This window comes from Lissotriton vulgaris, chromosome 2_1 (genome assembly GCF_964263255.1).
Source record: "Lissotriton vulgaris chromosome 2_1, aLisVul1.2, whole genome shotgun sequence".
NCBI lineage: Eukaryota > Metazoa > Chordata > Amphibia > Caudata > Salamandridae > Lissotriton > Lissotriton vulgaris.
The window spans coordinates 1569503526-1569528934 of NC_141687.1; positions in this window are offsets into that span (position 1 = coordinate 1569503526).

Consider the following 25409-nt stretch of genomic DNA (forward strand, 5'->3'; position numbering starts at 1 on the left):
CACACTGTGTGTTTGCTGAGAGGTTTTCAGTGGCCATGCCCACTTTCTCCTAACTCTGCAAATGCACCTCCCGATACAATACTATTTAGGGGATGAGGTCCACTTGGCTCTTGAGGGTCCTTGGCAGCCAACTAGCACTCCTTTTTCCTACAGTAAGTCTCACACAGCTGGATTGCTGAGAGGTGGTCAGAAGCAATGCCCCCGTTCTCCACCACTCTGCAAATGCACCTCCTGGTGCACTGCTGCTTGGGGGTTGAAGTCCATTTTAGCCCTGAGGCCCTCGGGAGGCAAGGGGATCTCATCCCCCCAGTAGTGCCCTGCGAGACTCATTTGCAGTGTGGTGGAGTAAGGGGCGTGGGCTGCACTATCTCTCAGCAATCCCACTGTGTGGGACTTACTGGGGGTAACAGGTGGGCTTGTTGGCCCCTAAGGACCCTCAGCAGTGCTCCCAAGTTAGACGCTTTTACAACAGTGTTACATGTTATTTATTGTACATATTTATTTGTTGACACTGTTGAGTGTGATTTGCAGAATTGTTTACCTAAACCGCAAGCCACTCTCTGGCTCCAAAGTATTTCCTACTTGCCTGCGAAACTCTTTTCTTTCCTCCTAAACCCTTTCTATTCTAAGGTTTTTTCCTACTTCCTTGGGATAGGTACAGGATTATACCCTATATAACTGCTGATATTTTGACCCCCCCAGGTCATTTTATTCTTGTGTTATCTGTGAATAATAAATACTCCTGGCCCGGCTGGGCTTGGAGATAAATATAGCACCGATTGTGGTCTATATTGCTATTTTTCCGCCATCTTGTAACTCCTTAGGACCCTTGTTTCCTTCAATACTTAAATGACCGATGGTCCAAAGGCCCCTCCGGGTTTTCTTGTTTTCTAAAAAATGACCCAAGTTAGAGCGTGCCACGAGGTGCATTTGCAGAGTACTAGAGAAAGGGGGCAGGCTTTTGATTTTTTTTCTTGTAAGGAAGTGGGGCTATGTCCCCCCTTCCTTTGACACTTTTGTGCCCGGAAACCCCATCTCCCGGGGCCTGACCCATTTATAAAAATGTGAATAACATAAAATGGGAGGGGGCGCGGCCCCCCCCTTCTGGGCTGATTTTGGCCCCTTGGACACCATTCCTGTGGCCCGGTGATTTTTTTTTTTAAATGAAGGAGGAGGCGGCACAGACCCCCTCCTATAGAACCATTTAGGCCCCGGGGACCCAATCCCCCGGGGCCCAGCCATTTATTAATATTTTTTTTTAAAAGGGAGGGGGCCACTCAGCACTCCCCAGGCAGATTTCAGCCCAAAGACCTCATCACCTAGGGCCCAACCATTTCTTTTATTTTTACAGGGGGGGCTGACGGCTCCCTCCACAGGCCATTTTTTTGCATCAGAGAACCCATACCTGGGGCATGGGCAGCAGGTTGGAGACTGTGGGGGGAGCCTGAAGCCTCCGTACTCCCGGCAGGATCCTGCCTCCAGTTGGACACATCATTGCTTTTACACCCAGGGAACTGCTAATAAGCAGCTCCCTGGGTGTAAAAAGCAAAGTGCACTCCGCTTTGAACGAGCGAGACAAAATGCAATATATCCGACATCCCGTAGAAAACTGCAATATCCCAGGGGTAGGCACCCCAGGCCCATTTTCGGCTCCCAGGAGGGTGCTCACACAGTCTTATAACATTTTGAAAATAGTCCCATAAAGTTGGTGGTCCCAGGGGCAGCGGTGTGGCGCATGCCCCCTCTTCAATGTATAATAGCCCCTCGGAGGTGGCGGTCCGTGGGGCTGCGTGGGTGGTCAGAGCTGCCACAACCATCTTATTACAATACATCCCCGGGGAGGTGGTGGTCCCCAAGGCTGCAGGGGGTATATGTGTTCCCCCGCACTTCAAACAATGAGCCCCGGGGAGGTGGCGGTCACCGGGGCTGCGGGCCCCCACATCTTTATTTTTAATTGTCCACAGGACCTGACCTAAAGAAAATGAAGCACAGGAGCCTATGCTTTCTTTTTAAATGTTTTATTTTCATCCCGATTCATGGATCCACCGCAAATCTCACCAATTCTTTTGAAAAAATGCTTCTTTGGCCCTGCGTGCCAAGTGTGCAGATGCTATCATACCTGCAAATCAGGGGGTTTATTGGCATTCATGAATACAATGAGTCATTAGTTGGGTGAAACAAAATGAAGAATCCTCCAAATCCATGATTTTGCATTTTGTGAACAAAATGGAATGCAGAGATTCCAATGGGATTTTTAAAGTTCCCATTTGAATACTTGGAATGGAGCTACCAATAGAAGGTCAGGAAGAAATAAAAATGCTAGGTGTTAGACAGATTTCAATTATTGTTGTGGTCTCGAATCTAGAAGGCAAAATTTACCAGAGCAGTGCATGGAAATCTAGCACTTTCTGTCTCACATATTTGGAATTGTGTGGCTTTCCCTGGTGACAAAATATCCAATAAGTTTTCAATTGGAGCACAGGTCACACCTTGGGACTTATGGGTCCGCTGAGTGTAAGGTGGGTGGTACCAGGGCATGAGTTAAATATGATTTCAGCACAACAAGAAAGTGCAATGTTTCCTGACAGTTGAAATTAATAATTCACCATCCACTAGGGCCCGTATTACAATGAAGGCACACTTTCCCTGTTTGCACCTAGGTACATCTTCAAAGAGGTGCAACCGACTTTTACACTTCGAATCTATGTAAAGCACATAATTTTATGGGGAATTCTATTTATTCAATTTCTAATTTGGTAAGCAACACCAATTACGAACAAGTACTTTATTTTATATATGTATAATTCATCCCTTTTTCTGGACAGTTTTAAATGTCCTTTCATTGAGAAAGTAGACCTGGATATTACTGACCCGTAAATTATGTGGCTGTTCGTATATATGAATTGAAGCATCAGGCTAGGTTTATTCCGATAATAGTTACCTTGTTATTTATTTAAAAATTGCAAACTCCTTGCCATTGAGACATCTTCAAAAACAACATCACAGTCAGTATCAAGTTATGACTACAAATAACAGTCTTTTTCCCCATCTCTTTCGCCATGCAGCAGCAACCTATTTGGTGGCTACTGGCGAACAATATTAAATATTATATATAAAACATCTCTTTTCTTGGCCTATGAATTATGCCAGCGCTTGTGCCATATACCGCACATCGGTTCCGTAATGGCATAGCAATACACAGATCGGGGCGTGTTGTGGTTTTGTAGTTTCCGACTAACTGAATGCCAAGACAAACATCTCTTGAACAGACACGCACTGCTTGTTGACACTATACGGGGCTAATGCGCATCCGCGTATGACCAGTGGTTCATCGAGTACGCTCTTCGCACATGCGCTGATGGCAAGGATTATAGCGCATGCGCGGTAAGATTAGCGGCTCCATTGTTACGCGGTCGCAACAAGAGTCATCGTACGATCATTGGCCACTAATTAACAACTCAATTGGGGCTATTAATCAATCTAGCACACTATAAATAGCGTGACTACGTGCCATACGTTACCTCCACTTCTTCTCAGACGCCAGAGAGGGGTACCGATGGATAGGTAGGTCCGGAGCATTCTCTATGGTGGTTGCTCATACGAAGAGAGCTCTCAGCCTTCCACCTACTTTTGGAATGGATCTCTCCCCAGTTCACGAGCACAGAGGAATTGGATATCTGGATCCTTTTAAGCTTAACCCTTTTTCATTTAGGGTTTTTTTGCCAAATCAAATTTTCATCACCAATGGTGCGGATCATTTTGCGCCATCAGCGACCTCACTGTAAATATTCAGCCTCCATGATCACAGAGGGGATGTCTTTATTTAACAACTGGGTTTTATCTCAAAGTAAAGATGATATAGCAATCTAGCTGGACACAACAAATAAGGTATTGATTGTGGCCTTATTTCATTTTTACACAACAGAGCGGGGCCTCATATTCCCGAGCGGTTGCCGGGCGAGGTGAGGTTATTTCCCACATAATGCTGGGTGAGTAAGATATCCAATAATTTAATCAAATCGAAAAGAATTAATGAAACAGAAGTACAATATACTCCCTTTTAGCGAAGGGGCGTTCTTTTTTGTTTTGTGTGTTTCTGTACTGTCTCTTTATGTTTTTGGGGATACATGTATGCAACCTTACTATGTATTTGTGCATTGTCTCTTTTTCCCTTCTAGGAAAGGACAACTAACTAATTTCCACCAGATTAGAGTGGGGACCCAAGTTCCTGGTAGGATGAAATGAACATTGTATGCACAGTAACACTTCTTTCATTTTCATTTTTGCAGTAGCTTTTCATCTTTGGTCCTGAAGAAAGCTGGACAGTTTGTTCCGCTCGGCTGAAACATGTTGACCTTCCTGCACAGTGCCACAGTATAGTTATATTTTCAGACTATAAGTCGTCATTTTAACTTTGACACTCGGACAATCCTTATTAAACTTGATTTTTTGTCCTAGTAGCCAATTTTACATTTCACTCACTTCTTTTCACAGCACTGCACATCATCAGCACCACTTGAACAACACTGTGGCTAGAGTTTACCTCAGATATCCATCTCCGCACCATCGATTGATGGGTTGGGCGAGGTTTGGATACACTATCTGAATCCCACATGATGATGCTCCACCATAAGGGTGGGCTGATGGGAGTTTCTCAGCCTTGTGTTATTTCTTGTGGTTGTCACACGATCCCACATTTACTTTAGTTTCTAGTACATTATACACATCTCTTTGACCGGACATCTCTTCTTCTTTTGTTGCTATAATTGAATAGGGGTATTGAGTTGTCAGGGTAGGTAAACTAATCCCCTTAGACCCTCATTGCACTCTTTTTTTCAGATAGTTTAGACTGGTCTGAAATAAATTACATGTATGTGCCATGCTTAAGAAACTACTACTACATTGAGAAAAATCCTCATTTAAAGACTTTCTGTATTCACAGAAGGCATTTAGGAGTCCTAAAGTTAGGAGTCCTAACTTTACTACGACTAAATTGAGAAAAATCCTCATTTTATAACTTTCGGTATTCACAGAAGGCATTTAGGAGTCCTAAAGTTTGAAGTCCTAACTTTACTACTACTAAATTGAGAAAAATCCTCATTTTAAGACTTTCGGTATTCACAGAAGGCATTTAGGAGTCCTAAAGTTAGAAGTCCTAACTTTACTACTCCTTAACTGAGAAAAATCCTAACTTTAGGACTTTCGGTATTCACAGAAGGCATTTAGGAGTCCTAAAGATAGGAGTCCTAACTTCTGTGAATACTGAAATGAGTAAGTGTCTTCTGTGAATACCAAAATGAGTAAGTGCCTTCTGTGAATACGAAAATGGTTGTAAGTTTAGGATTTTGTCTTAAGTTAGTTCTGTGAATCGGGCCCTGGGTGAGGCCACATTTCCTAGTGCAAAGTCACTAAAGCAAAAAAAATGCAGCAGTAAATACTGTTTCACAAATGGCCTACCACTGATACAGCAAAAGCCTCCCATATGAGATGAAGGAACAGATTTAAAATACAACGCCAAAAGAAATTATGTTAAAATATGATAATTTACATTGACTTTTATAAAATTGATATACAAATAATAATATATATATATTAAAAGAAAATATTTAAGACCCTAGTTTAATAACCCTTTTCAACCTTGAAATGAATATAACTTTATTATTTTTGAAAAACATTCTTTCTTCAAATTAATTTCATACATGACTGTTTGTAAGTTTTTAATATATAAATTAGTTAATGCAAAAGTTTTACTCAAGGTGGATATTAAAAGAAAAATACTATAAAAATGAATTTTCATTCAACTTAATATACTTAAATTAATCAATTTCTTAGTGTAGTGTTGATGTCATACTACTTTTACATATATATAATGTGCATACATATTGGAAATAAACATATTTTTTCAAGTTTAAAAACTTTATAGATTTTCCTTGTGGCTAGGGAAGAGATGTTCCTATGGCAGTCCATAGGGAAAATGTACAAAATGTTAATAAGCTTGAAACGGAATAGTAAAAATATTTTGAAGTAAATATTAGTTTACATTATTTTTATATATTTATTTTTAATGTAGATCAAAAGAAAATAATGCTTCAACACTATTAACTCAATTTTGAAATAAATATTTAAATAATCTAAATATATTACATTAAAAAGAAATTATTTCTCTAAAGTTTACGTTTAGAAAATAATCCAAGTTAAGTTAAAATAATTTTTCTTTGTATTCATAATTATAAAAACTGATGTATATAATTAAATAGTAGTTACATTTTAATAAAAATGACTTTTACATACATTTTTAAATTCAAAATGTCATCATTTGTTTGAGTTAAATAATAAATATGTTTCATTTTTTATACCATTAAATTAAATGTATTTCGTTTTTAAAATAGTTTAACTAATCTAAAATAACGATATTTTCTATGAGGTTTTATTTTAAGTAGTCTGGGCGGAGCTTGCTGAGTTTGACTCAGCAGAATTTTGCAAAGTTACCAAAAAAAAGCAAGTGGGTGGAGTATAAGTAAAGTGCATGCATGGGCAGAGCGTCGGTAGAAACAGTAAACATGGGGATGCGCAATAGGGAAGAAAGCACACTCACCAGTCATCCCTGTCTCATTCAGTAGTACATCCCTGTAAGCCACCTGCAGGGGCACACCATTCTTGCTGAAGTTACTTTACACCCATGTCTGTGCTGCAGGTGCCTCGGTCGGTAGCCGGTACCTAACTGCCGGGTGTGATAATAAGTTCGCACAGCAGCAGACCTCCGAGTGTCACAGACGGACAAAATACCTCTAGCTCCATAAAGTGATGCAAGAAAGAACCGTAGCCGCCATTTTGGATTAGCAGAGATCCATTTGTCAAGTGCGAGAAACATGCAGTTACAAATAATCTAAGTAGGCACCTGAACCCAAGTCCACATAGCTCATACAAAATAGAATATGCATTGAAGCACTTGGGAACCCCTTTTGTTTCTCCTGCTTCCCAGTCACAGGAAAAGTGATGTAAAACATAATGAAATTACATTAAATGGAAAGTGTTGCTTATAAAGTGCAGCTGCCACTTCTTACGGAGTCTCCTGGTGCTATCAAATAACGAAGATTAGCTGTATCAGATTAAGGCCTAGATAAGTGCCAGGCAACAGGCATCGGATGTTCCAAAGATCCATGTCTTTAGTGCCTTCCTAAACTGCTCTTCCTGTTCCATTGCTCTGAGTTCCTTTGCCATGTAATTCCAGGCCTTTGCCCCTAATACCGTGGCAGATTTCCCTCCTCTGGTTATCAATTTGAAGACATGCCGTTTAAGCAGATTTGCAGCGCTAGATCTAAGTGTCCTCATTGTAGTGTATGGCTTAAATCTTGTTAAAAGGTATACAGGACCCAGCCGGCGGATTGCTTTGAAGGTTGTCAACAGTAATTTAAACAAAATTCCTCTATGAACCGGAAGCCTGTGAAGGGTCTTCAGGGTGGCAGAGGCTGCTGCTCTACAAGGGAGCCCTACAACCAGTCGGGCTACTGCATGCTGTACTACCTGTAGTCTCCTCATGGTAGCTTTTGTTCGTCCCTGCCAGAAGGCTATTACAGTAGTCCAGTCGTGGGGGTGTAAGAGCCACTGCCACTGTTTTCCTTGCGGCAAGCGGAATCAGGTCAAATAATTTTTTCAGAGTTTAAATAAGGCCAAAACAAGTCCCTGTTACCTTTAAAACATGGGGTTTGAAATAGAGGGAAGAATCGAACCACACTCCCAGATTTTTGCAACCTCTACCGTTGATGGGGGGCTATAGTGTCCTCTGGCCACCAGTCTTTTGGTTGGAAAGGATTATTTTTTCCAATCAGTAAGATTACTGTCTTATCAGTATTACAGCGGAGATAGTTATTTCTCATCAATTTGATGACTGCCGTAAAACAGGCTTTGAAATTTTCTTAGGCTTTCGTAGAGTTCTTTTCCAATAACAGGATCAGCTGAGTGTCATCACCGTAAGATGTAGTTTCAATCCCAAAAACCGAGATCAGCAAGATAAGTGGGGCCATATATATTTTAAAGAGAAGTGTACTGAGAGAAGCACCCTGTGGGACACCCGTAGTGACCGCGTGCGTTGAGAAAGGATCCCAGAGAGACAACCTGCTACCTGTTTGACAGGAAGGATGTAATCTATGCCAGTGTAGAATTTCAAATGCCACAGGATCTCAATCTGGCTAGCAAGATGTTGTGCAAGATGGTAACAAATGCGGCAGACAGATCCAAAAGGATCAGGACTGCCTTCCTGCTGTTGTCAGTTATACATTTCAGGGTGTCCGATATCTCTAGTAACGTTGATTCCATCGAATGTTTTGGGCGAAACCCAGATTGGCGGGGTGAAAGATCAGAGCTGACTCCGAGAAGCTGGAGAGTTCTTTATAAACTATTCTCTCTGTGATCTTATCTAAGATATGGGTCTGTATTTAGAGAGGTTAGATGAATCTACATTTTGTTTTTTCTTGAGTGGCTTCACAATGGCGAATTTCCATTCGTCCGGCACTATACCGGCTGATAAAGAGGAATTCACAATATTATTGATAACGGGATTCACTATATCAACAATATGATGTAATAATATCGGGGGCATGCGTCCAGTTGAGAGCCCGATTTACAGGCCAATATAGCCTCCTGAGTCTGAGATAACGTTGCGGTTTGGAAGGCTTGAATAACCCCATGCACTACCTTCACTCTCACTGATGGTTTGTCCACATTTCTTGTGTGACCTAGTACAAGATATTCAAAGCAGACTGTTCACAAATGGACAGCGTAATCCACCCTGCGTGTGCTGTGACAGGGAAGCAAGATAAAGAAAAGATGCTCCCAAGTGTCTCTATGCGTATTCTATTTGTATGTGCTATGTGGGCTTGGTTTCAGTCACCCAATCGGATTGTAAATCTGCAGCCTGTAGGGTTGGGGCCCAGGAGGGTGTTTTTTTTGTTTCACTGTCCTACTGTGTAATATAGATTTTAACTGGGGTGGGGTGGGTGGAAGGAGGGCACATACTCATCGCTCGTGATGAGCTTACTGCCTTAAGCCTGAGTGGATTTAGGGTGTGCAGTGCAGTAGGTGTGCTTTGAGGGACTCGTTGCAATTTAGTCAAAGCATTTTTTTCCAACCCCAACCCAGCTTCCAGTCACTGTTGGCAGTGGCTCTCTGTGGTGCATACCAATACGTCCCCAGTCAGTCAGCCTTTAAAGTGTGAGCTCTTCAAACCACCAGCAGGGAGTATTGCATGCACAGTGGATGGTCATGGACATTGGCACTGACATTTGTCTCCTGTTGGGATGAGGAGGCCTGTAAATGTATTACCAACCAGGCTTGACCTGGAAGACCCACACGGCCAGGCTCTATGCTTCAGATGTGGACTAAGCTCAGCTGTAAAAGGTAGGAGTGGAGGCTGCCTGGGGTGAGGGTTGATTCAAGACTGAAGTTGTGGGTTAGTGCATCTACCACCACATGAACATGTAGCAGCAGAACTGGAGCACAGAATTTACTTCAGATTGTAAGTTTTTTTTTGTAGAGGAGGTCTGAGTTTGAAGAAAGCCCCATGAACAGGGATCATCAAGTTGCTTTCTCCTCATATTTTTTCTGTTTGATTAATTTTCTGCTGTACTGCCCACATATGCTGAGATGTGTCACAAGGACTGCAGATATGTTTCTGTTGCCTGCATCACATCCTCTGGTGACATGCGAGTGCGCCGGTAAGCTCCGCTTCACCGGTGGAGCGGAATTTCTGCTAAACTTGGCACTCAAAGAAGAGCACAAAGTGGCAAAAACTCTGCAAACTCCGCCAGCGGAGAAGAGTTTGTCACCCACCCTTAATTTTGAGTCCCTACCTCCATTGAGTTCAATGGGAGTAGCATTGGTTAGCCATGTGTGATGCTGAACTTACACTAGCTCTGAGCTAGAGTACATTTACTACTGTTTTGAGAGACCTCTTTAGCTGCAGGAGATATAGAGGTGCAAATAGCAAAGGTCTTTCTTTTTTGTGGGTGAGTTCCTGGACCTACCTAAACCATTAAAACTCCATTAGATCCTCCTTCGTCCTCGATATACCCCTTCTATTTTTGGTAAGTGCATCCCATTATTCAACCGCTCCACCTGGTCCCTTCCACATTCACTACATAATGCACTCATTGCAAGTTTGTCATTATAGTGTGTGGTGTCATTACCCCAGAGTAAGTTATGTACCACCTGTGGTACATACCTTCTATTTCAAGTTTTACAGGAAAACAAGGCATGAATTGCAGAATCAGTTTTACAGCACCAAACTGTACATGGTTTGCCTTTTTTCCTGGCCGTTTCCCAGGATACATTTCCACACGTTTGATATGTCTGAATTTGTCAGGGCAAAACATTAAGGGGCATATTTACAATGAAGTGGAGGAGCACCGCATTAGCCTCCTTGGCTTAACACCACGCTCCGCCGCTTCAGAAATGCAGGCGCAGCACCATATTTACAACAATATGGTGCAGTTCTGCGTTTCACCCTGCGTTGGTGCTAAACTTAGCAGCCTAGCGCCAACACAGTTACCCTTGCACCATAGTCAAAGGGTGTCTGCGCTGAGGGGAAGAATGTTTGTGTGCAGGAAGACCCCCAATTTATTTGTAGATCAATCAAATTTATCGAACATTTTAAGAAAAAACAAAGATTATAGGCAAAATCTTGAACATGGAAATTGTTATTCTTTACTCTAGAAAGACACTTGTTTTTATTACCAATTCTAAATTTTATTACTCTCACATCAGTGTGTTTTTAGTATATTATCATATCTGTATTTTTGTAATGGTTTTAATTAACTATACAATAAAGTTTCTTCTATGCTCTCTATGCCCTTCCTGCACATAAACAATCTGTAAATGGTGTTTTGTAACTTTTATGTGTGCTGCTTAATGCAGCACACCTAGAATTTGCAAAACACCACTATTTATTTTTTGGATTGTTTATATGCAAGAAGAGTCACCTTCCTGCACATAAACAATCAGTGGTAATTTGCTGTTTCTATGTGTGCTGCACAACGCAGCACACATGGAAACAGCCCAAATAGACGAAATTACTCACTTCTTCTCGCTTCAACATGTTAAGACCAGGTTTTCCCTGTTCTTAATTTTGGCGATACCTCCTATTTATGCCACCCTTGTAAATAGAGGGCAATGTCAAAATCAGTGCGTGTTGAGGTGGAACCACCACTCCAACACCCATCGCCCTCCCCTTTCATGCTCAGTGTAGCGTGAAAGAGTGCCTTATTTACAAGGCAGTGTGAACGCTGCCTTGTAAATAAAGCGAAGCCCCTATCGCCACCAAATCGTCGCTGAAAGTGAAGTTGTGCTGGCGATAGAGGCTTATAAATATGTGCCCAAGGGTTTAATAATTATCACACAAATCCATTTATCCGTATATATATAAACTCTATTCAGTTGTTGCAACCATCAAAGTATACATCCACAATAGACATTCAAAACTAAATAATGTATTAAATTGTAATAAAACATATAAGATACATTCCAATTGATAAATTACATAATACATCACAACCACCCAATGTGGTTAAGTCATGCCAGAATATAAAGTTACCTGTGCTTTAGAAGTAATACGATTATGATGAACAGCTATAAACACACAGCAAAAAGTGGAACAAGTATAATGACAATCTCATCACTTGCATCAATGCCAAAGTGGATGTAAAAAGCCTATGTGGAATTTAAAAATACTAAGATAATGAATAAAATCGTTAAACAACTGCTTTTAAAATTATTCTACTCTTATACCAGGTTGCCTCTAAAAATGTACGTACAGCTGATACCATTTTAAAGGAGGTGTCACTTTTTAAAATCTTAAGAGCTAACTGGTAACGAGCTATACCCATATCACAACACAAGGGATGAATCCACTTGTAACGAGAATTCAAATACTGGGAACAGAAAAACAATAAGTGTGATTCATTTTCAACGCCCTGGCCACACATAGGCAAAGTAACAGATTCCTTTCTTGCCCCATTTGTGGACGAACAATCTCAAAGGAAGAATCCCAAAGCGGAATCATGAGGATCAACTCTTGGCTAATGGAGAAGGTATTATATCACACAACTCATAATCCTTATTCTTGCATAAATACATGTTTGCAAAGCTATTACAATTTTTCCCTGAACTCATAATGAGAGCCTAAGTAGTAAACTTTAATCTTTGACAACCTCCCCATAGAAAAGATAGGGGGGTAGAGGTGGAGATTTACACTTGTAGGTCTATGAAAAGCATTTTTCATTACATTATTAGTTCAATTGTAGTACTACTAAACATAATACAAAATACAGTTTGAGAATAGGGTCGCTTCTTGCTTTTAGAGGCAGCCCTTTCAACAAGGTAAGAACCGTAGAAGCGTTGTATAATTTCTTAGTGCTAGAGATGAGTGCATAATGGTTTTTATTGGAGCAAGTCAGGTCTTAGAGAGACCTGTGAGTAGCCCATTGTTAGATTTGAGTCTATATATGACTGTCATTTGGACTAATCCTGCATTCCTGATTGCAGAGGAGCAGCTGCTTTATGTTTTATATCTTTACTGGCAAAGCTGAATTTGACATTACTAGTTAAGGAGTGCCACTTTTAGACAGTGGACATTTCTCTGCACTTACTGATTTCTGTGCTTTATAGCCTGTTTCTAATGCAAATCTGGGGAAGGGTGACAGCTACACAGTGTGCATTCCCTTTGAACAGCCACAAACACAGGATACTTTAGGGCATCTGCATTAGTCTGAATACAGATGGGCCTTCCTGTGTTAGAGGGGAGGAGCAGACCCCTACAATTCAATAGGTCGGGTCCTGTATTCACCCAAAGCACTGATCAACCCCACACCAGTTGGCTGTCAGACAGGACTGGGCTGAAAAGGGACCTGTGAACTTCAAAGGCTTTGCTTTCAACACACCTCCATTTCAAAGGTACTTTTGGGTATAAGTACTGGCTCTCTGGCTCCCTAAAATTGGACACTACTGGACTTGGAACTAAGCTCTGCCAGAGAACCTCCTGTGCAGCTCAAATGACTCATTTGTACTGCTTTTCTGGAAATACTGATTTTCTGCTTGTTGTCCTGTTGCTCCCAGCCTCTGTTGAAGGAGGGCAGGTCTCTACCTTCTTCCAAAGTGATCGCCAAGGTCTTACAGGCTTGCCCCCTGTTCTCGAAGTCTGATGGGGACATCAAAGACTTCATTTGCACTACCCTTGCCATGGGACTCTGAAGTCCATGAGTCCGGCATCAAACAGAACATGCCTGATCACCAGCTTGGTTCCCGAGGGGCGTGGCTTGGACGCCGATGGGGATGGCGGCGTGAGCCTGTAGCTCCGCGCCCTATCCCGCAATTTCTCCTGGTAAATCTTGCCTAAGCGCCGTTCACGGTACAGGCGCTCTGCCTGGCAAACCGGGGGTAGCTGAGGAGCACACTTTCGGCGAGGCGGAGAGTCAAACGGCGTGAGGAGAGCCGATCTCGAAGTTGGAGGTGTTGCAATCTGAGTGCAAGATGGCAGCAGCCCCGAATCGGGAAGAATAAATGGAGAGGAGTCGAGTGCCGCAAGAGCGTGAAAAGACGAGGAAAGAAGCTGGAAGGGCAAGCAGAGCAGGGACCATACCACAAAGGAGCTGAGAGAGGGGGTTGGAGATGGTTGGAACCCCCCGCAACCTCAAAGGACCGGGAATGCTGATGCAGGTCTGCTACCTAAGATGGCGGCCGCGAGAGGAAGGCCTCGATTCCTGAGTGCGGTCCGAGACAGCTGCTGCTGAGGAGGTGCTGAACGCGGATTGCCGAAGAGCGGCTGTGAGGAGGAGCACCGTCCTCGGGAGTACACAGGGGTGTGATCACCTGGAGCTGCCACTCCGGATTCATAGGCGGTCTGCAGCTCCACGCCAAGACCCCGACAAAACTTCACACCCCTGTGAAGTGCTGCGGATCGCAGAAGCGACTGATAAGCTGAATGCAGATGGGACGCTGAGAGGTCCACTCCGGTATATGCCATGACATGGGCCGACGCCCGATGACAAGACTAGCGACATGAGGCGGCTCTTTGGCGTGGCGTGATCGGACCGAGTGAGGACGCAGATAGATCGGTCAAAGAAGAAAGGCGGCATCCTAGGATCGCACAGAGTAGCTCTCAGGGCAACAACGAGCAGTCATTTACTGGTACTAACACACCTGACTGGCACTCCCGTCCTTGCATTGCTACTACAGTGCTACTGTACAGGGCCCCATCCGACTATTGATTTTTGGGGGGTGCGGATGGCACATAGAAAGGGACCACGGGAAAAAGGAGGGCTCGTGAGCCACTGACTCCCTGTCTGAGAAAGGTGAAGAACTTTTGGGGGTGTTAGACGAGCCACCAGTATAGGACACATCCGACCGTGAACGGCCATTTTAGACGCGGATGCGGAGTCCCAGATTGAACGCACCTGGAATACCGTAACGACCTACCACCGGGTTCCAGCGGCAGGTATAGCGCTGTTGCAAAGAGACCATGGCTGGTGCGAAGAGATAAGTGATGAGAAGAGAATATGGTCTGACCCACGTGTATCCTGGAAGCCTGAAAGGAGATCGCCCTACTGACGGTGGAGCGGTGGGAGAAGCCGAGGATCGCGGACGATCCCTGAAGTGGTATGCACGAGCTGAAGGGAGGACTTGGTCGTCGCAGAAACCTATCTGGAGAGATACCGAACTGGCATTCAAAAAAGGACAGGCGAACTGCACGCAAGTGTAACGGAAACGGTGATTTTGGCGACCAAGATGGCCGCGAATAGCCGAGAGATGAAAATGAAACAGGAGCAAGATCAGGCGAAAGGGCTCGAAACAGACCGGAATGCCCAAACCGACCCAGAGGGAACGGCACAGAAGCAAAGACTGAATAAACGGTTGGATGGGATACTAGAAGCCATAACAGCGACCAAGGAGTCCCTACATCAGGATATTGCGCAGGTCGCCACGGGACTGGGTCTCTTGGGGGCGGATCACTCAAAGTTAGCAGATAGAGTGAAAGAAAATGAACTACTGCTTCAGGAACTCAAGCCTGCGGTGGTAACAGCAGAGCATAAGTTAAATGATATACTCGATCGCTTGGCGACACTGGAAAAGAGGGCAGAAGATTCCGAAAGCCGTAATCGGAGGAACAACGTACGGGTAGTAGGTCTGCCCGAAAAATCTGACGGGTATGACGCAGTCGCTCACATGGAGAACTGGTTCAAGACGGTCTTGGCCCCAGAGGGCCTGTCCCTCTTCTTTTCTTTGGAGTGGGCGCATAGGGTTCCAGCCCGACCGCCTTTACTGGGCCGCCCACCTCGACCAGTGGTGGTCAAGATATTGCATTTCAAAGACAGAGATCTGTTGATACAGAGAGCGCATTCGACGGGTCCTTTCCAGGTGGACAACAGTGCGGTCACGATCTTTCCGGACTATACACAGGAAGTCCAAAAACGTAGGGCCTCTTACTTGGCTGTGAAAAAATAACTGAGGGATGAAGGTATACAATATTCCTTGCTCTTCCCTGCTAAGTTGCGAGTGATTATGGACGGGCCGACACACTTCTTTCAGACTCCCGAAGAAACATGGTCTTGGCTTGAATCATATAGGGCTGGCACAGACCGCAGAGGTGGAGGGGACAGAGAAAGGCAGAAACCTGTCCAGGTGCGCAAATCGCAACGCATCCGCAAGCGCAACTAACTCAAGAAGACGATGCAGGATGGCCAAATGGCAGCGGACAGAAAAGGGGCTCTGGTGGCGACAGCAGTGATAACAGGCTCACAACAAGAAGGGCAGTCAGTGGGCTCGGAATCTGAAGATGGAGGAGGGAAATCTGTGGGAGACCTCTCAGACGCAGACAGAGCTGGAGGGCCATTGGTCACCCCCAAACGGCAGATGGGATTTTTAATGAGTGACAACCCTGGGGGTGGACCTCTGATAACTGGCTCTGGTGGGATTGTTGACCCTGGTAAACTACAGAGCAGCAGGTAATGTGACGGACCATTATATCGGATCTTGGGCTCGGGGTGAGGGCGCGGCCCGCCCCCGGTTGGCCCTGAACCACCCTCCTATTGCCCTTAAGGCCATCTGTAGTGGCGACTACAGAATAGAAGAATGTGTTCTGTGTTGGAAGTTTGAATGGGGATTGATAATGTGTTTTTAGGTCCTGTTCTGGGGAGGGGGGTTGTGGGAGTTTTTAGGGGAGTTTTGAGTGTGGGGTTGTGCTGCAATGATGTGGGCAGTCGGGAGATACTGTTGGGGCGGATGAGGGATGGCTACAATGGGGACATTACCTAATTTGAAATGTCTCACATAGAACGTCCGTGGACTTCGCACCATGTCAAGGCGTTATAAGGTACATGCATATTTGGTGAGGCGTGGCATTCAGATAGCGCTGCTGCAAGAAACTCATCTCACCAAGCAGGAATGTAATGCTCTGCAGAGGAGGTGGCATGGCCAGGTTTTTGGCACGACCTACTCGGCATTTGCCAGGGGAGCGTTGGTATGGGTGAGAGCGGGAGTCCCTTTTCAGGCCACGAACCATCTGGTAGGCCTGAAGGTAGATTTGTAGCGGTGGAGGGGAGGCTATACAGCCGTGATGTGGTTTTATGTAGTGTGTATGCTCCCAATATGGACCAGGCCCGCTTTTTTGATGGATTAACTGGTTCGTTGGCGCCATTTTGGCAGGACCTATAATACAGGGGGGACTTCAACTTCATTACAGATGTTTTGTTGGATAGATCACACCCACCACTGACCGACTCCCCAGGGCGCAGACTAGCTAAACATAGGAGGACTGGCAAGAGAGATGGGGCCTTATTGACGTATGGCGAGAGCAACATCCTGACTTTAGGGACTATTCCTTTTTCTCGGCAATACATGCTTTACATGTGCGAATAGATTCTATACTATGTAATGGACCGATAGCTGCCATGACGACACACACAGAATATTTAACTAGAACCATATCAGATCATAATCCTTTGTTGATATCTGTTCAGTGGCAGCGAGTGAGATCAGCCGTTCCCACCTGGAGGTTGCGGCCTGATACATTGGAGGACCAGGTGTTCAGTGATACTGTCCATCAGAGTATTGAGCAATATTTTTGCAAAAATGGAGGTACGGCCACTACCAGGTCAGTGGAATGGGATGCCCTGAAGGTGGTGGTGAGGGTCCTCTGCATTGGTAGGTTTTTGAATGAGAGAACTACAGTCCTGGCTGATGTGGGGAAAGCGGCAAGTGCACTGAGGGATCTAGAACAGCAAAGGCCTGAGTGACTGGAATTACAGACCCGGCTGTAGGAAGCGAAGGAACTGGTTGCGATAGAAATGGAACTATTGCGGTGTTATGACTATAAGTTGTATACTACCAAGGTGCATGCAGAAGGGGGCAAGGTGGGTACGCTGCTGGCGAAACTTGCGAATCCGGAACCTAGAGAGAGCCCAATCATGAGCATACGGGAGGTGACGGGAGAGGTGGTCTATTCGCAGGCTGCGGTCTTGTCGTGCTTCTTGAATTATTACACGGCTTTATATGAGAGTCAATTGGATGCCAAAGCCTTTGATATTGAGAACTATCTGGCGGGCGTTTAACTCCCGGTGCTAGATGAGGATAGTGTGAAGGAATTGGGCTGTGACATCACGATATCGGAGATTAGGGTAGCCATCAAGCAGATGGCTAGGAACAAGACGCCGTGGGTTGATGGTCTACCGATCGAATTCTATGCGAAATAAATCGATGTCTTGGCACCCAGGCTGTTAGAGGTATACTCTGAAGCCTTAGAGCTGGGGCGTCTACCTCAATCGATGAGGGAGGCGCTGGTGGTCCCGTTGCTGAAGCCTGGTAGGGAGGCTACCGACGTCACATCTTATAGACCGCTATCCATGCTGATGGTGGACTACAAAATTCTAAGCCGTATTTTGGCCACACATGACCACATTAATTCACACAGACCAAGCCGGGTTCATTCCTACTAGGAACAGCTCAAGTAATATCCGTCCTCTAATCCGAGTACTAGAGAGCCAACTGGAGCCAGACCAAATGCCAGCAGTGTTGTCTGTTGATATCGAGAAAGCTTTTGACAGCCTAGAATGGACGTACCTTGATAAAGTACTGGAGAAGTTCAGCTTAGGTGAAAGATTCGGGTGCTGGACGAGGGTTCTCTACTCTTTCCCGATGGCCAGGGTGAGATTGGGTCCTGTGATATCCCCCGACTACCCGGTTCGTAGGGGGACGAGGCAGGGATGCTAACTCTCTCCACTGTTATTTGCGCTAGCAATAGAGCCACTAGCGGCTCAGGCCCGTTTTGGGGGGTGTACAATGGGATCGTAAATGGTAGGGAGTCACATCATATCTCATTGTATGCGGACGATTTGTTGCTGTACCTGGAGGATACAGGAACGGCGCTAGAGGGTGCAGCTGTAATGCTGTTGAGTTTTGGAAGACTATCGGGCCTTAAGGTAAATTGGAATAAGACATGTGTTTTTCCGTTGCGGATTAATATGCCCCGTCCGCCTCTGACAGTAGATGTTATCTGGGAAGGATCATGCTTTACTTATTTAGGGGTCCGCATATATCACAAGGCTACAGATATGCTAGAAGGAAACATAGGACGCTGTATTTGGTCTCTGAAGGTGTGCATGACCTTCTGGGCATCCCTCCCCCTCTCGGTGCAGGGCCGGGTGGCACTGCTAAAGATGGTGGCTTTGCCCCGGTTTCTCTACTATTTTCGCACATTGCCGGTGTGGATCACCCAGCGGGCTTTTAAAGAATTGAGAAAGATGACGATGGATTTCCTTTGGGGACATGGGAGGCGTAGGGTGGCACTTAATAAGTTGATGAGACCCAAACTTGAAGGGGGAATGGCTGTACCTGATTTCGAGTTATATTATATGGCGGCACAACTACAGATACTAACACAAAACATTGCTAAAGAGTTTAGAGGTCCGAACCAAGACAGAGGGACAGACATTCAGAGACATATCCTATCATATATAATCATGCAACAGAAGTTAGAGTTAAGGGGCTTAACCATGGAGGAGAGGACTCTGCGATTATGCTGGAATAGGAGCTTAACCCCTTGTATGCTCATGACGGAGCCGCTCCGTCATGAGTCGCGGTTGCGCTGTGCTCATGACGGAGCGGTTCCATCATGGCCCTGCCGCCGCGCCTGCGCGGCGCATTCTATTGAGCGGGTGGGGCCATGACGGAACCGCTCCGTCATGAGCACAGCGCAACCGCGGCTCGTGACGGAGCGGCTCCGTCACGAGCATGTGAGCGCCGCTCGGCCCCCCCTAGCGCTGCGGCGGCAATTCCGGTTAAAGAGAGCGAAGGCAGCGCACCCGTATGCACCTGAGATCCCCCTGGGGATGCTGACAGCACTGCCACATTGGGGAGACTGGTCTCCTTTACTGGAATGGGAGGATTTCGGCCTTCAGGTGGTGGGAGACCTGTATATTGATGGGGTGTTGGTGCCTTTTAGATTTCTGGTAGGAGTTGATTGTTTTGCAGAGGCGTATACCTGTGAATCCAATTCAGTTTAAGTTTTTTCCTGATCGATGTCCAAATTTTAAACGCACCCAGCAAAACCTTTAATTCACTCTTTTAAAGTAAGCAAAATCAATATGCCACATCAAGCAGCCCTGGGCCTCGCCCCCAAGCAGTAAGCTGTAGATGGAGGGGTAGGATCCATCTAGAGCATTGGGTGATCCTTTCCCCAACAGCTCTGTCATCTGCTGAAAGTTTGCAGCCCAATAAAATATCTGAATATCCGGGACCGGCCATCCACCCTAATCCTTGGGAAGGCCATGTACTTCAGTGCTCTACGCGGGCGCTTCCCAGCCCATAAAAATTTAGAAATAGCTTGGTTAAAGGCAGAGAACCTAGTTTTATTAACTTCCAATGGGATGGATCTAAAAAAGTATAAAATTCTAGGCAGAAGCAGCATCTTAATAACGTTACACCTACCCAGCAACGTCAAGTGTAAACTGTTCATTCTGTTTAAATCGGATTTGGTCTTAAGTAACAAGGGCGCCAGGTTGGCATGCACAATGTCATCCACGTTAGCAGAGATTTCCACCCCTAGATATTTAGCCTTTTCTGTGACCCTACTATCGACCAAGTCTGCCCGAGGGCATTTAACGATCGTTGTCTTGTCCCTATTCAGTAAGTAGCCTGAGACTACGTCAAATCTTTGGGCCTCTCTTTTCAACTACCTCATTGCATCCTCAGGATTAGTTGTTGTTATGGCAAGGTCATCTGCGTATGCTAAGATCTTGGACTCCCCCCCGAGGTTTGAACTGCCCGAATGTCTTTGTTCTCCACAATTATCCTAATCAAAGGGTCTATATATAATGCAAATAATAGTGGAGAACAAGGACACCCTTGCCGCGACCCACGTGTAATTTTTATTGAATCCGATGAGGCACCCATCACATTGTTTCTAGCCTCGGTGGTTTTGATACATGCAGCCTATTGCATTAATGTAATTCTACCCAGCCCCTGCCCAGAGAAAGAGCCAGGAGACCCTATCGAGAGCCTTCTCTGCGTCGAGAAAAATGGCCGAGATAGGATCTCCTAACACTCCAGCAAGGTCAAACAACGTGTTTATCCTTCTGATATGGTCTGTAGTCCTCCTGCCTGGTACAAAACCATGCTGGAATGGAGAGACTAACTTCCCTATGACTGCAGATAACCTATTTGCCAGAATTTTTTTATATAACTTTACATCGCTATTAGGCAGGGTTTTAGGCTGGTAAGATCCCAGTTCTGCTTGCCTTTTTTTTGGGAATACAATATTATTGGCCCCTTTCCAAGACTCTGGCGTAGCCTGATCCCGTTGAGCGCTTCGGAAAACTTCCAACATCAAGCCCAGAATCTGTTTTTTAAATTTTTTATAAAATTCCCCTGGAATTAAATCCTGGCCTGAGGCTTTGCCTGAGAGGGAAAGATCTATGGCTATTGACAGTTCTTCCAAAGAAATCGGCTCATCTATTCTCTCTCTATATTCTGTAGGGAGCTGACCCAGGGCCACCCCGATAAGTAATCCTGAATTTCCAGGCTCCCACCCTGAATGTCTTCGGTATACAATTTTTGGTAAAACTTCTGAAAAGCAGTGATAATAGCCTTCGTCTCAGGCACCAGTCCCACATCCGGATCCCTGATTTCTCTTATTCTGGCGTGCATTGTTTTCTCCCTGGTGCGTGTTGCTAAAAGCTGCCCTACTCTCTCACTGCTCTCATGAGCACGGGTTTTCCACGCCACGTATTTACCAGCTGCTTTTTTAGATGAAAGTTGCATGATAGTGGATCTGGCAACTGTAACTTTTAGCTGGCTAGCCTCTGAATCTCCTCCAGCTGATAGTACCTCTATCAAATGCGACTCTGCCGCACCAAGATCCTCATATAATGCTTGCATCAGGCTTCTCTCTTGTCTCAGTGAGTCCCACCCAAACCTGTTTGATTCTCCTCTCACCCATGCTTTAAATGTGTCCCACACGTTACTTAGGTTGGTGCTACCATAATTCACTTCAATAAAGCTGGGAATCCACTCGCCAATCTGCCGGATGTACTCTGTGTCGCTTAAAAAAGCCCTATTAAGAGAGGGAGCTGAATATCCAGCTCAATATTTATAAACAAAATGAATCCTTTTAACAAAAAAGGGAAAAAGTGTCCCTACGATGGTTGGGAACACCCTCGTTGTCACCAGGGGGTTGTGATCTGACATAACCTTAGGGTCAATAGTAATTTTTGAGGCAAGCTCCTGCGAGACAAGAAAATAATCTAGCCTAGCGTATACCCTGTGTGGAGAGGAAAAATATGTGTATCGTAAATCGGCCCCCCTTTTCAAGGCCCATACATCCTCTAACCCATGTAGTGCCTGCAATTGAGACAATGATTTAAACACTTTGGGCTTCCTGCCCTGATAGAGAGTTTTCCCGGTAGCCACTTGGCAATTCAAATTAATATTTAGATCTCCACAGAAGATCAGAGGTAAAGTCCAGCCTACTAATTCAGTTCTGAGCCAGTCAAACAAAGCTGGGTCATCCAGTACCGATTCATATACTGAGCAGAGGGTAAACATTTTATTTTCAATACACCCTTGAACAATCCCCCATCTGCCCAAGCTGTCAGACAGGCATCGAGGAAAGGTAAAAAAGCTGTTCGTCCCATTCCGATCCAAAATAGCCTTTGTGCAGGTTTCTTGTGTTGTGTTAGCTAAAATATGGTACCCAGACATCTCCAGAAGCCTTTTCCTGCTTACCTTAATATGAGTTTCCTGGAGGCATAGAACATCCGCTCTTAAAAACTGAACGTCAAGACCAACCCACCTCCTCTTTTGAGGATCATTTAGGCCACAAATATTAACCGAGGCTATTCTGATTTTCTTCATTACAAAAAAAGAATAAGGTCAAAAGCATACCAGTCAGCCACATGTAGAATTGTGCAACCCAATAAACCATGAACACACTACTTCCCCCATGGATCTGGAGAGATAAGAGAGCGATGTCTCCATCTCCTCTCTACAGTGGAATGACAAAAGTCAGAGCAAACGAAAAAGGAATGTGCTGCTGCAGATCTTCTTGCATCTGGCCTGGCTTTCTGGAAAATAGCTTGGCGTAAGAGAAAGTTACCAAAAAAAATGAATATAGCTCTGGGCTTTTCTTCTTGACCTGTCTTTTCTTGAGAATTAAGGGAAATCTATGCACCCTTTGCACTTCTGCGTCCCAGTTCCAGTGAGCTAGCTCCGGGAAGGCGTCTATCGCAGAAGCTTCAAGACAAACCCACAAATATTATCGCCTTCCTCTTTCTCCGCAATTCCTAGTAAACGCAGGTTGTTTCGAAGTTGTCTATTTTCAAAATCCTCCAGCTTCCAGAGGACATCAGTCATTCTGTTCTCGTTAGACGTAGACTGTTTATCAGAGTTTTCCACACTTGCCTTCAATTGAACTATGCGCTCCTCAAGCGCGATGGTGCGTTCATTAATCTCTGAGCAAGCTTTATTAACTTTGCGGACAGCGCCTTGAAGTTTCCTGGTTGCCATGTGGGCCCTCTTGTGTTCCTGTGGGGCCTCCATCTGTATTTGTTTTAATGTGGCATAAATCAATTCCATATATGGTTGCCCCCTTGAGCCCCTGAAGCGCAATCAGTACCATTTGTGGCACCCTGGCCTGGTATGGGTTCTGTCTCTAATGCTCCTTCTAGACGTGAAGCGGAGTAATTCCATCTCAGCTGGCTAGGCTGGCTGCCATCAGTAGTAAAGCCTTGATCTTTACCAAGTCTCTTGAGCTTTTCTTTTTGCTGCGGAAGGGAATGCGCCTCTGTGTGTCAGGCTTCAGAAAAGGGCTTCCGCTGTCTGAGGAATTTCCATCTAAGCTGTTTTCCCGGCTACCCTCAGAGATGTCGGATTCATCGGTCACTGAGTAAAAGTTATCCACCTCGGGGGTCACAGCCCCTTCTGCTAAACCCAGACCAGGTAAATCATGTATTTCTTTTGCAGGACTAAGTGGAGACCTGCTGTCCTCAGCCCCTGATTGCACCCCGACCTCCACTTGAAGCTCCTCCATGTCTTGACTTTTTAGCACATTACTTGCGTTCGGAGGCGCACTAGTGAAAATGTTGGCCAGTTCAGTAGTGAGGCCATTAATCTCATCTACCCCTGCAGAAGCGCTTTCAGGCCTCCCAGGACTGTTTACCAGACTCTTTTGCATTTCCTTGCCCTCATTCGGCTTCTTTCTCCCACCAGTGTCTTTGATCATTTTAACATTGACATTGGTTGTGCTTTTACCTTTACTGTGGGGGAATCTTATGTCTGCTGGAGCTATCGAGGAAGAAGCAAGATTGGATCCTTTACCGGCAAACATCACCCACACAGTAGGCTCCTTAGCGCGAGCTCCTCTCTCCGACTTCTACTCGCTAGCTCCGCTCGCCATCATCCTTCCTCCCTGAGAGCCTTCCCTGCGCAGGCCAGGCTGAAGTGCATCTGTGTTGGAATCCAGGGATTTGCAATCAACGGCGCGACGAGTCATGGATGCCGGCCCGGTTCCTCCGGTCTCGTTTGTGTCTTTTCCCACCGACTTCCCCTTTGGAGGCATTCCAGGAGAGATGCAGGCAACGCCGTGACAACTTGCAGAGTCTTTCGCCCCCAAATCCCACACAAAGTATCGTCGCTCCCCACGTCTGTCAGCAGATGTAACAGAGGGAAAGGCTCTCCGCGCTCTCAGTGCTTGTGTTGCGAGGGACAGTGCCACAGAGAAAAGACACGTCTGCATCAGCATTGCGCAAAAACTACACTCCACGCTGTTACTTGAAGCGTAAAAGGCCATTTATTAGGACAAGGTTGCAATCATTTAGACTTATTAACAGTACATCAATGCATGAAAAATGCATTTCCATAATCATTTAGACTTATTAACAGTACATCAATGCATGAAATATACATTTCCATCCCATACCCACGCATTCGCCATTCTGCCTTTCTAAAACCATCTCACCTGTTTGACTCTTCACCCATTCACTCGATAACCTCCTTCCTTTCCCCATTCTCACCTTCACTTGCCCTCCAAGCATCCTCTGTTGACTTTGCCTTTACTGCTCATTGCCTCCCATGCCCCACTATCAGTCACCTGTGTACCGTTTTCCCCCCACCCGAGGGGTGGATCTGCCCGTATGTGAATCCCCACCCCTCCAAAGTACCGTACCGCCTCTGCTCTGCAACCTGCCCTAAACTGGCACCCCAGCCCTTAAACCACCCCCGGTCCTTCCCTAAAACCTGCAGGGTGGGCGGGTGGACAAAATTAAAACACCCTCCCGGTGGTGCTCAGGTGTCAGGAAGAGGCTGGATCTTCCTCTCCTGACACCTTATATGCCCTCCCCAATCCCACCCCTTCCTTTAGCCCCTGTAGTCCCGCCCTCCACCTTGTCCTTCCGTATTGCGCGAAAACCCCGGGGGAAGACTGGTCTGCGACCTTCGCTTCCCCCGGGGGCCGCATCGCGCAATAACTACACTCCACGCTGTTACTTGAAGCGTAAAATGCCATTTATTAGGACAAGGTTGCAATCATTTAGACTTATTAACAGTACATCAATGCATGAAATATATATGTCCATAATCATTTAGACTTATTAACAGTACATCAATAGTTAGGAACGTCCCCGGAACAAACCCCACCATGAAAGTTGTTCGCAATGCAGTGATATTCCATCACTCCCACCTGTGCCTGTGTGTCGGGCAAGCAAACCCCGCCTAGGGCCATCCCCAGCCGGAAATCAGCACCTCCCCACAATGCAGTGAACAGCCATCCACCACCTGGACCAACGCCCGAATAGACCAGCCACTTGTTCGGTCCCCATCCTGTGAACCGAAAAAACTGTCCCCCCCCCCCGTGGCGAACGGCCATCCACCAC